The sequence below is a fragment of the Ipomoea nil genome, unplaced genomic scaffold (assembly GCF_001879475.1).
Source record: "Ipomoea nil cultivar Tokyo-kokei standard unplaced genomic scaffold, Asagao_1.1 scaffold3192, whole genome shotgun sequence".
Lineage (NCBI taxonomy): Eukaryota > Viridiplantae > Streptophyta > Magnoliopsida > Solanales > Convolvulaceae > Ipomoea > Ipomoea nil.
The window spans coordinates 1,306,709-1,318,104 of NW_017619620.1; positions in this window are offsets into that span (position 1 = coordinate 1,306,709).

Consider the following 11,396-nt stretch of genomic DNA (forward strand, 5'->3'; position numbering starts at 1 on the left):
GATACAAATACATGCGGATCAAGTGAAGGTCACCGTGACTGAAATTCTCGTGTCAAGTGCAAAGGTACCATTCCCTACCGATGAGGTTCAACTATTAAGGGATGCATTGCACAACTTTATTATTTGGCCAAAGAAGTTGGTTGAGTTGTATACCGAAGGTGATGAGGTATGTATTTTAAAAATTTTTGGATTTTAAAATAGTGTTTAATTTACTTTTTAAAAATAGTAATTGTTAGTTATATTGAACAGGTACAAATGACTTATGATTCCGGTGTGCAACGACCTTTTGCTGATCTGAATATAGCTGATCCTACTTCTTTGAGTCCTCGATGTCTAAAGGTTTGTAAAATTATTCGCAAACTTGATGAAAATGTTGTGATAAAGATGGAGCGTGGTATTGTGGACGATGTTGACTATCCCTTACAACTTGACCTGTTGGAGATTATGCGTTTCTTAAGGATGGAGACGTTAGATGTTTCCATATTGCAGTTCTTTATAAGGTAATAATTAAGTTCTTTACTTATATTTGTTTATATAATATTTTTCATTCATTTATTATATTACTAATATATATGATTGATTGTATTTTTGAATAGGGGTCTTAATGCAACCCAAACTACTGAAGATCCATTAAGAGTACCAGTTGGGCCAATCACAAGGTCTAAGTCCAAACAATTAAGACAACTCTTTATTGGTTATGTTCAAAAATAGTGGAAATCCAATTCAAGCCCAATTGCAAATGATGGCGAAGAACTCAAGGCTTTTTATAATTGTTTAAGTGCTGATTTTGGTGATTAAATTAGGCCCAAATCAGCCCTATTATTTTTGGTCATCATTAATTTAAATTGTTTGGCATAAAAGAGAAAACACTAGTTGTATTTAGAAAGGATTCCTTAAATCCTTTTCTAAATAAAACTCTATTTACTTGTTTTCTAGATTAGGTTTAGGACTCTTTTTCCCATTGTATTTAGATTACAATGCTGCCCTATACCTATAAATAGGGCACATCCATATCAGTTTTGGGCAGACTTTAATTCAATAAAATTCTTAAGTTTTTCTTTACACTTGTGTAAGAAACCTTATAGCTAATTGTGGACTCAATTAGTGACCAGTCGTGGACTCGACTAGCAAATTGATTCGTGGACTCGAATCAATCTTACTTTCTTCAACCTTAGATTTAGGTTCGTGGACTCGTTCTTGAATCGAAGGAAACTAGATCCGACTCTAGTTGATTGAAGATTGCATCATCGAGGTACTTGAAGCTACAATGGGATTCTTCCAAGTCTTTGAGGATTCGAGACAAAGGGTTTCTCGTGAGGTTTAAGGTATTTCGATCCATCTCTATCTTTACATTGAGAGCAATTCTTGGGACAATACTCATCTTATTTGAATCTTGGACTAGGTTCATATCAGGTCTTTATGACAAATTTGAATTGGCATCAAAGACCACATTTGGCTTCTTAGATCCGCATTTCATTCAACCAGTTTCAAATACTATAGATGAACGGACAGGGTATATCAACGTCACCATGCAATATGGCCAAAAACAATGCTATCTAGCGCCATATATTTTAGAGTAAGTTTTAATTTATTAGACTTTTATTATATATTATATTTACTTACAACTAATACACTATTGATTTGTAGTGATCATTGGATGTTGATGGCAATTTGTCCTCAACTTAATGAAATCTATTGGTTTGATTCAATTGGAGGCCAGCCACGTGATGACATCAAAGATATTGTTGAAAAGTATGTGAACTTATAAGTATTAATATGTATAATTAATAAAGTATAAAGTATTTATGTAAACTAATCTCTTATAATTTTAGGTGTGTCAATTCAGCAAAGTTGTTGAGAAGCAATGGATCAACTCGTTCACCAAAATGGACTAAGGTTTTGGTAAGTATTTTATACATTTGTAAAACTACATATATTTTATTGTTTTTTATTAAATAAAATTTTAAATGTAATTTAATTCAAATGTAGTGTGCTCAACAAGTTGGAAGTACGACATGTGGATATTATGTGATGAAATACATGCTTGAAATTCTTTCCAAAGAAGCATGTGCGGGAATGGATAAGGCATGTAATTTAATATAATACCTTTCTTTTTCTAATTTTAAAAATGCTAGCTTACTAATTATTTAATAATTATCAACTTTGTAGATTGTTGAGAGAGTTGGTAGATCGAGCTACACTCAACAAGAAATTGATCAAGTAAGAAATGTATGGGCCGACTTCTTTGTTGATGTATGGTTAAGTATGTAAATTGAACAAATTGATATTAGCTTTTGATAATGTTAACTTGTATTATTAATTAGTATCAAATTGTGAGATTTATTACTTTTATTACTTGTTTCATTATAAATATTAGATTCTACATATTTTGTTGTGGTTGTTGTGCAATAATTGAACAGGTTTTGGTTGTGGTTGTGAGAAATTGAGCAGGTTTAGGTTGTGGTTGTGGTTGTGAGTAGATTTGAGCAGGTTTTTGGGTATAAATGGACAAATAAGCTGTATATTAAAAAAAAAACATACAACGTCGGCTATTAAGTAATAGCCGACGTTGAATACATTTAAAAAATAAATAAATAACGTTTACAACGTCGGCTATTTGCATTTAGCCGACGTTGTATAGTATTTTAAAAAAAATTAAAATACTTTCAACGTCGGCTAAATGCTAATAGCCGACGTTGTAGGTATTTTATAAAAAATTAAAATACCAACAACGTCGGCTATTAGCATTTAGCCGACGTTGTAAGTATTTTAATTTTTTTTAAATACTTTACAACGTCGGCTGTATGCTAATAGCCGACGTTGTAAGTATTTATTTATTTTTTTTAAATAAGATATAACGTCGGCTATTTATATAGCCGACGTTATAAATAATATTTACAACGACGCCCGCAACAACTATGGTACATAGCCGACGTTAAAAGCTCTATTTAGCCGACGTTAAAAGCCTGCTGTGTAGTAGTGTATAGGGAATAGAACTAGCCCTAATTAGGACTCTTAGGTATATAAATAGGGGACATAGGAGGCACCTAGAACCCACACCACAATAATCTCTCACCATACAAGAAGTTCCAAGAATCCCCCTAGGAGAAATCAAGAAAGAAGGAATCTTAAAGAAAGACCCTTCGTAGCCAAGGAAATTAATTAAGGCTAAGAGGTAAACCATGTCTCAACAAAACCTATTTTCCTTGCTATAATTATCTTCTTTGGCTTCCTCTCTACACTTGTGTCTTGATGAATCGTTTATGATGTTGATATGATCTTGATGATTGATGGGATGAATTTATGTGTGATCTTGATGATCTTGATGATGATAAGAGGTTCTTGATGATTATGTGATGTTCTTGATGAATCTTGATATTTCTTGGTATTAAAAAGATGAACTATGATTTTGATAACTTGAATGTGATTAGAGCCCTAGGTCAAATTGGGGATTTTGTATTGTGTTACTCTTGATATAATTGGGTGGGATTTCGCATGTTCTCGTGTTGATTATGTTTAGAAATCATGATAGGATGTGTGCTAATTGATTCTTGCCTTTGATCCGTTAATTGTCTACGTGGTATCATCAATTGCGTTTAAAAGTGTCTAAGCATGGTTTCGGGTTCCACAACGGATCCCGGGACGTTTATTGTGATAAAGAGTCAGTGGGGGGTAGGTGGGGGTAGGGGGACCCGCCACCTACCCGCTGCCCGAAAAGGACGCCGCCGGCAGCGGGCAGCCGGCGAGCAGGCGACTGCCCGGAAGCTTGTCGCCAGCGGGCAACCGGTGGGTGGAGGTCCACCCACCGGCTGCCCGCTGGAATTTGCCCAACTTGGGACTTCAGCTTCCCCGTTTGATGTTTCCCCGACCCTCGTGGTGTCCCAACGGATTCCGTTTTTCGTGCCTAAGTCTAGTTTGATGTTTCGGGTACCGTTCATAGGATAAATGAGTCTTATATATCGCATGCTAGTTGAATTGGTATCCCGTTGGCCTAGGTAAAGGAAGTATGAACCCCTTAAGATTATTCCAAGTATGTTGATGACCACGCATAGGTTTCATTATACGTTTTCTCCCCTTTCCCAATGTGTTAATGTGGGTTGCATGTGCTTGCTATGTGTTATGTGTGCATGATACCCCAATTTGGTTGCGATCAAATTGGTTATTCCTGAGCTGCGGTTCAGAAGCTGGCTGCGGTCAGAACTACACTCTCGGGCTGCGGTCCACCGTTTGGTTGCGATCAAACGTTTTACATGAGCTGCGGTTCATATTCCTGGCTGCAGTCAGATGATCACTCTTGGGCTGTGGTCCACCGTCTGGTTGCGATCAAACGTTTTACATGAGCTGCGATTCATAATCCTAGCTGCGGTCAGATGATCACTCTTGGGCTGCGATCAAACATTATGATGAACTGCGGTTCATCGGTCGATTGCGATCGACCCCTTCGTATTGCGATACGAGGCAAGGTGCTGCGGGGCCGTGTCAGAGCTATATGCGCTGACCCTCATATATGGGCATGCGATTGGTCCTGTGGCGCCACCAAAGTGTGATTGTGTGTGATGAGATACGAATTGGAATGATGATATGAATGAGATGAAGTGAATCTGTGACCATAGGATATATGCTAGTATCTTTATATGCTTGATTATAACTATTGAATGTGTTTATCCCTATCTGTCGAGTCTATTCTTGGTTTTAAAACTAGTGTCTCTTAAGTATATATCTTCCTGCTTCAAAATGGTTTTCGTATATCTATATATATCTATCTATAATGTATTTCAACGCGTTGGAGTGGGTTACCAGCATCTCTCGCTGAACATCATATTTGGCTTTCAGGCACAGATGAGTAGACACTGGAGCGCGCTAGAGATTCGGAGCGTAGAGTAGATAGTTTCCCTTTCGGCCTGCGTGGCATGCTTATGTATTGACATTATTGAGGATATTAGTTAGTTAGCCTGTGCGCTTGAGTTCTCTAGCTCAGGTGTGGCATAGCACCCCGTACTCTTATGTTATGTTTTGGGATTTAATGAGAATTTACCTTTATTATATAAGTCTCAAAAGTTTTAAAATTTCGGGGTGTTACATCTCAACTTAGCTTGGAGGAAAAGCTACTCACCTTTTTAGAGAGAAGGTAGAGCTAAACTTTTAGAAAGTGTAAGGGATAGAATGAAGATGTCTACTAGGTTAGGTTACAATACTAACACTAGGTGAAAGGTCAACAATGCCCTTACTAACATTAGGAAATGCAAGGAACACGGGAACTCCCTTCAAAGCTCAAGGTACAACTTTGACTTTAGGATTGACTAGTCAAATACTAGTCCTCAAGTATTAAATTACAGGATTTTAGGAATTAATTTCTCAATAGAAATAGGATTAATTACTCAATTAATCCAATACTTGAATTTGGATTTTGGGGTGTCACGTGTGCTCCTTGTCTTCATGACAAATTATTTCATCTTTTATAACCATTCTATCTACCTCATTATTGGACAAAGTGCTGGAACTTGTAGTGATAGTAATTCCTTGCTTCTTTCCCACTAGTACAAAAAACGTCAATAAAATTGACTAATTCGCGTACAAAGTTAGAACTTTGGATGCCTAAAGTGTAATGCGGTGGCATTTTTGTAATTAAAATTCCACAATATAAATAATTTTTTTTTAATTTTAAAACTGTATTGGCGTCCAAAGCTCTGTACTTTGGACGCCAATATTAAAATCCTCCTATTATTCACGTCCAAGACTCAGTACTTTGGACGCGAATAATAATCAAACCTAGCTCAAATCAGATTAGATCGTAGCTCCACGCCGTCTCCATCCTCAGCAGATCAGATCAGCTCCACGCCGTCTTCGTCCATCGCAGCTTCATCCCTCTGCTTCGATCCACCACTTTGATCGTCTCACCGCACACCACCATCTATTCTGTCGTCGCACACCGCCACATTCGACACCCCACCACAGCTTCGTCGTTTCGGAACAGCGTGCCGTCGATCTGCAGCCGCCAACGCCGTCTGCACCGCCTACCCTTCTGATCTTCTTCGTCGTTCCCTCCTCCAGCTCCCCTGTGACGCTACAGCTATGAGCCACCGTCACCGCCTCCGCCCTAGCCACCGCCACCGCCGTCCACAGCTACGCGGGTCAGCCTTTAATATAGGTTTCTCTCTATTTTCTTTATGTTTATTTCTCAGTTCAATGTTTCGTGCTCAGATCTGCTGTTATTTATGCTTTTCTTCTTAAATATAATCCATCATCCTGTTCAGATCTGTTGTTGTTGGTGGATATGCCCAATATAATATTTTTAACAAGGACATTATTGTTCATTAACAATAATATTCAGATTTATATATTTTCTTCCAGATTTTTTTTTCTATTCATTTAATCCATGTGTTTGCCTCTCTCTTTCTGCAGTTAGTGTTAGTGAAGTGGATGATTGATATGGGCTGATAAACAAGGTATGTGGTTGTGGTGTGATATGAACCTAGTCCAAGGTTCAAATAATATGGAATATTGTCCCAAGATTACTCTCAATGCAAAGATAGAGATGGATCAAAATACCTTAAACCTCACGAGAAACCCTTTGTCACGAATCCTCAAAGACTTGGAAGAATCCCATTGTAGCTTCAAGTACCTCGATGATGCAATCTTCAATCAACTAGAGTCGGATCTAGTTTCCTTCGATTCAAGAACGAGTCCACGAACCTAAATCTAAGATTGAAGAAAGGAAGATTGATTCGAGTCCACGAATCAATTTGCTAGTCGAGTCCACGACTAGCCACTAATTGAGTCCAGAATTAGCCATAAGGTTTCTTACACAAGTGTAAAGAAAAACTTAAGAATTTTATTGAATTAAAGCCTTCCTGAAACTGATATGGATGTGCCCTATTTATAGGTATAGGGGCAGCATTATAATTCTAAATACAATGGGAAAAAGAGTCCTAAACCTAATCTAGAAAACAAGTAAATAGGGTTTTATTTAGAAAATGATTTAAGGAATCCTTTCTAAATACAACTAGTGTGTTCTCTTTTATGTCAAACAATTTAAATTAATGATGACCAAAAATAACAGGGTTGATTTGGGCCTAATTTAATCACCAAAATCAGCACTTAAACAATTATAAAAAGCCTTGAATTCTTCTTCATCTTTTGCAAATGGGCTTGACTTGGATTTCCACCATCTTTGAATATCACCAATGAAGAGTTGTCTTAATCGTTTGGACTTGGCCTTGTGATTGGCCCAATTGGTACTCTTGATGGATCTTCATTATGTTGGGCCGTATCATTCTCCCCCTTCTTGAAAATGATTCGACCTCGAATCTTGTAAGAATTGTTTTCGATCCATGATATCACTTGAAATGGGCCACTATAATACTTTCCTCTATCGAATGGAATTATTATTGGGCCTTCTTGTTTCTTCCACCAATGATTCTTTAAGGATGCAGTTATGGGCCTTGTGATGAGCCCACTATAGACCCTTATTGGATTCCATGTGTACTGGTTCTTATTATGGTGTACTGTTTGAGTTGGGATTACCTGATAATATGGATAACCTGTTAGGATCTTGCTTGTTAGGTCTATGATAACATTGAGTACATAAAATAAATTGGACTTTGGCTGTGTTATTGCAGTTTCATATAGGCTTTATGATTTGGATGACACAGGGTTCATTGAGCGCCAAGAGGTATTTGATTCTTTTACGCTTGTTTTTTACTTCATGCTATGCTACAAAGAATATTCAAGGACTTCAGTTACCTCCTTCATTTTTCCAAAGTTGTTCACCTTTTAAGTTAAATGGAACCAAAAACTTGGATTGATGAACACCTTCAAAAACTTGGATTAGTTATAGTCTCTGTTTATGTTGATGATCTTCTTGTAACAGGAAACAATGATAATTTGGTGGCTGAGTTTAAAACTGAAATGCTCAAAGTATTTGAGATGACAGATCTTGGCTTGATGTCTTATTTTCTGGGCATGGAGGTGAAACAAGATCACAATGGAATTCTCATCAGCCAAAAGAAGTATGCAAAATAAATACTTAAGAAATTTCATATGGAGGACTGCAAAAGTACTGACACGCTAATGAACCAAAAGGAAAAGTTCAACAAAGATGATGGAGCTGAAAAAGTTGATGAAGGAAAATATAGAAGTTTGGTTGGTTGCCTGATGTATCTTACTGCAACCAGACCAGACATAATGTTTGCAGTAAGTTTGCTTTCAAGGTTTTTGCATTGTTCAAGTGAAATACATTTTCAAGCTGCAAAAACAATAGTAAGATATGTTAAGGGCACTACGAATTTTGGCATTAAATATTCTGACTGTCAAAGTTTTAAGCTTCCTGGATATTCTGATAGTGATTGGGCAGGCTCTGTAGATGATATGAAAAGTACAACAGGTTTTTGTTTCAATTTTGGATCAGCTGTTTTCTCGTGGTGTTCAAAAAAAACAAGAGATGACAGCTCCAAGTACAGCAGAGGCAGAATATGTAGCAGCAAATGCCACAGTAAATCAAGCAATCTGGATTAGGAAAATTTTTGCAGATTTACACATGGAGCAAAATGAGCTAACACAGATTTATGTAGACAATCAAGCTGCAATTGCAATTTCAAAGGATCCTGTTTTTCATGGAAAAACTAAACATTTCAAAATCAAGTTGTATCACTTAAGAGAAGAACAGAAGCATGGCGAGGTGAAGCTGCTTTATTGCAAGACTGAAGATTAAATTGCAAATGTTTTTACTAAAGCTTTGTCTAAAGCTAGATTTGAAATATTAAGAGACAAATTAGGCACCTGTTCCTACTAAGGCAAGGCGGAGATTTGTTGATGTGCCTTAGTAAGTTAGTTAGTTACTAGTCAGTCAACAGACCATGTCTTTAGGAGAGATTATCTCTTTATGGCTTAATAATAGGATCTTTCAACAAATAAGAATTTTATGTGTGTGGTTACATTTTTTTCACTATATAAAGAGCCATGGTGCTATGAATAAAAATGTAGAAGTTAGCCTTTTTTTTCCTACAATTTTCTGTTTTGAAATATTAAGAGACAAATTAGGCCTTTGTTCCTACTAAGGCAAGGAGGAGATTTGTTGATGTGCCTTAGTAAGTTAGTTAGTTACTAGTCCGTCAACAGACCAAGTCTTTAGGAGAGATTATGTTGCGAACTGGCAATCCGGAGTGAAGCTACGAGCTGCCGAGGGAACTTCGGATCTGTCCAGTTGGTGTTTGCGTAGTTACAGTAGTTTCAACGAAAGAAACAGGCGGATGACAGGTTGGTTTGTTGCAGGTTTAGGGAGTGTTGGTTTGGAATTAAGGTGTTCTTGTTTTTGGATTTTGGTGTATATCGGTTTGCTACGTCCGGCTGTAGAACGATAAAAACCGGGGATGACGCCACAAGGCTGGTATTTTCCTTGATAAGTCAAAGAGCTCACATAGGACCCAATGAGAGAAAACTTGCGTTATGGGACGCAAGACTTTGATTTCTAATCTTAAACATTGTCTGCCTTCAAAGCAAAATAATGAGGCTATTTATACCACTATGACAACCTTATTTTCAGGCAACTAAAAAGAAGAAATAACTAAAAACTGGGCTAAAGATTAGCTACTATCTCAAGAGACTAGGGAGCAATTTGTTAAGCTAGAAAAATTGAATTTTGAATTCAATTTTTATTTGTAAGTCTCATTCCCATTATTTGGCCAGCTTCTTTGAAACTCAATCTTGGACCGCAACCAAATTGACATATGTTGCTTCAGTTCCCTCCCTAAGTTCCCATAGTTCATTCTCGGTCTTCTTGTTTTTTAACTTATTTATGAGACCATTTAAAGCTTCTTGCAACCTCTTTTCCCTTACCCGTGAGATAGGACCTTCCATGACACGCAACGGGTCTTGCATATCATTAGTTTGTCCTCCGTTGTCCACAACATCTCACCCCCCCCCCCATCGTAGCAGGATTCGTCCCCGAATCAACTTCGTCCGCATTAAAACGAGTTAAGTCATCAACATTAATGGTGGAACTAATATTATACTCCCTTGGTAACTCCAAGGTATAAGCATTATCATTAACTTGTGCCAACACTTTAAAAGGTCCATCCCCACGAGGAAGCAGTTTGTATTTCCTTTGAGTTGGAAATCTTCCCTTGCGCATGTGTACCCAAACTAAGTCCCCGGGCTTGAAGATCACTTGCTTTCGACCTTTATTGACTTGCTTGGCCACTTGCTCGTTCCTTTTATGATATGAACCTAATCCAAGATTCAAATAAGATGGAGTATTGTCCCAAGATTACTCTCAATGCAAAGATAGAGATGGATCAAAATACCTTAAACCTCACGAGAAACCCTTTGTCTCGAATCCTCAAAGACTTGGAAGAATCCCATGTAGCTTCAAGTACCTTGATGTTGCAATCTTCAATCAACTAGAGTCGGATCTAGTTTCCTTCGATTCAAGAACGAGTCCACGAACCTAAATCTAAGGTTGAAGAAAGTAAGATTGATTCGAGTCCACGAATCAATTTGCTAGTCGAGTCCACGACTAGCCACTAATTGAGTCCACAATTAGCCATAAGGTTTCTTACACAAGTGTAAAGAAAAACTTAAGAATTTTATTGAATTAAAGCCTCCTCGAAACTGATATGGATGTGCCCTATTTATAGGTATAGGGGCAGCATTATAATTTTAAATACAATGAAAAAAAGAGTCCTAAACCTAATCTAGAAAACAAGTAAATGGAGTTTTATTTAGAAAAGGATTTAAGGAATCCTTTCTAAATACAACTAGTGTTTTCTTTTTAATTCCAAACAATTTAAATTAATGATGACCAAAAATAATATGGCTGATTTGGGCCTAATTTAATCACCAAAATCAGCACTTAAACAATTATAAAAAAGCCTTGAGTTCTTCTTCATATTTTGCAAATGGGCTTGACTTGGATTTCCACCATCTTTGAACATCACCAATGAAGAGTTGCCTTAATTGTTTGGACTTGGGCCTTGTGATTGGCCCAATTAGTACTCTTAATGGATCTTCATATGTTGGGCCGCATCATCCTCCCCTTCTTGAAAATGATTCGACCTCGAATCTTGTAAGCATTGTCTTCGATCCATGATATCACTTGAAATTGGCCACTATAATATTTTCCTCTATCGAATGGACTTATTATTGGTCTTTTTTGTTTCTTCCACCAATGATATTTTAAGGTCGTAGTTATGGGCCTTGTTATGAGCCCACTATTTACCCTTACTGGATTCCATGAGTACTGGTTCCTATTATGTAGTGAGAATAGTAGTAGGGTATTAAATAATGTTGAGTATAGAAACATATGTGTGGCGTGTGGTCATGAAATACTGAGTATGGTGTATGGTATAATGAGTTATTCGGTTATAAAGGTTATTTGTATAGGTGCAATACCGAATGAG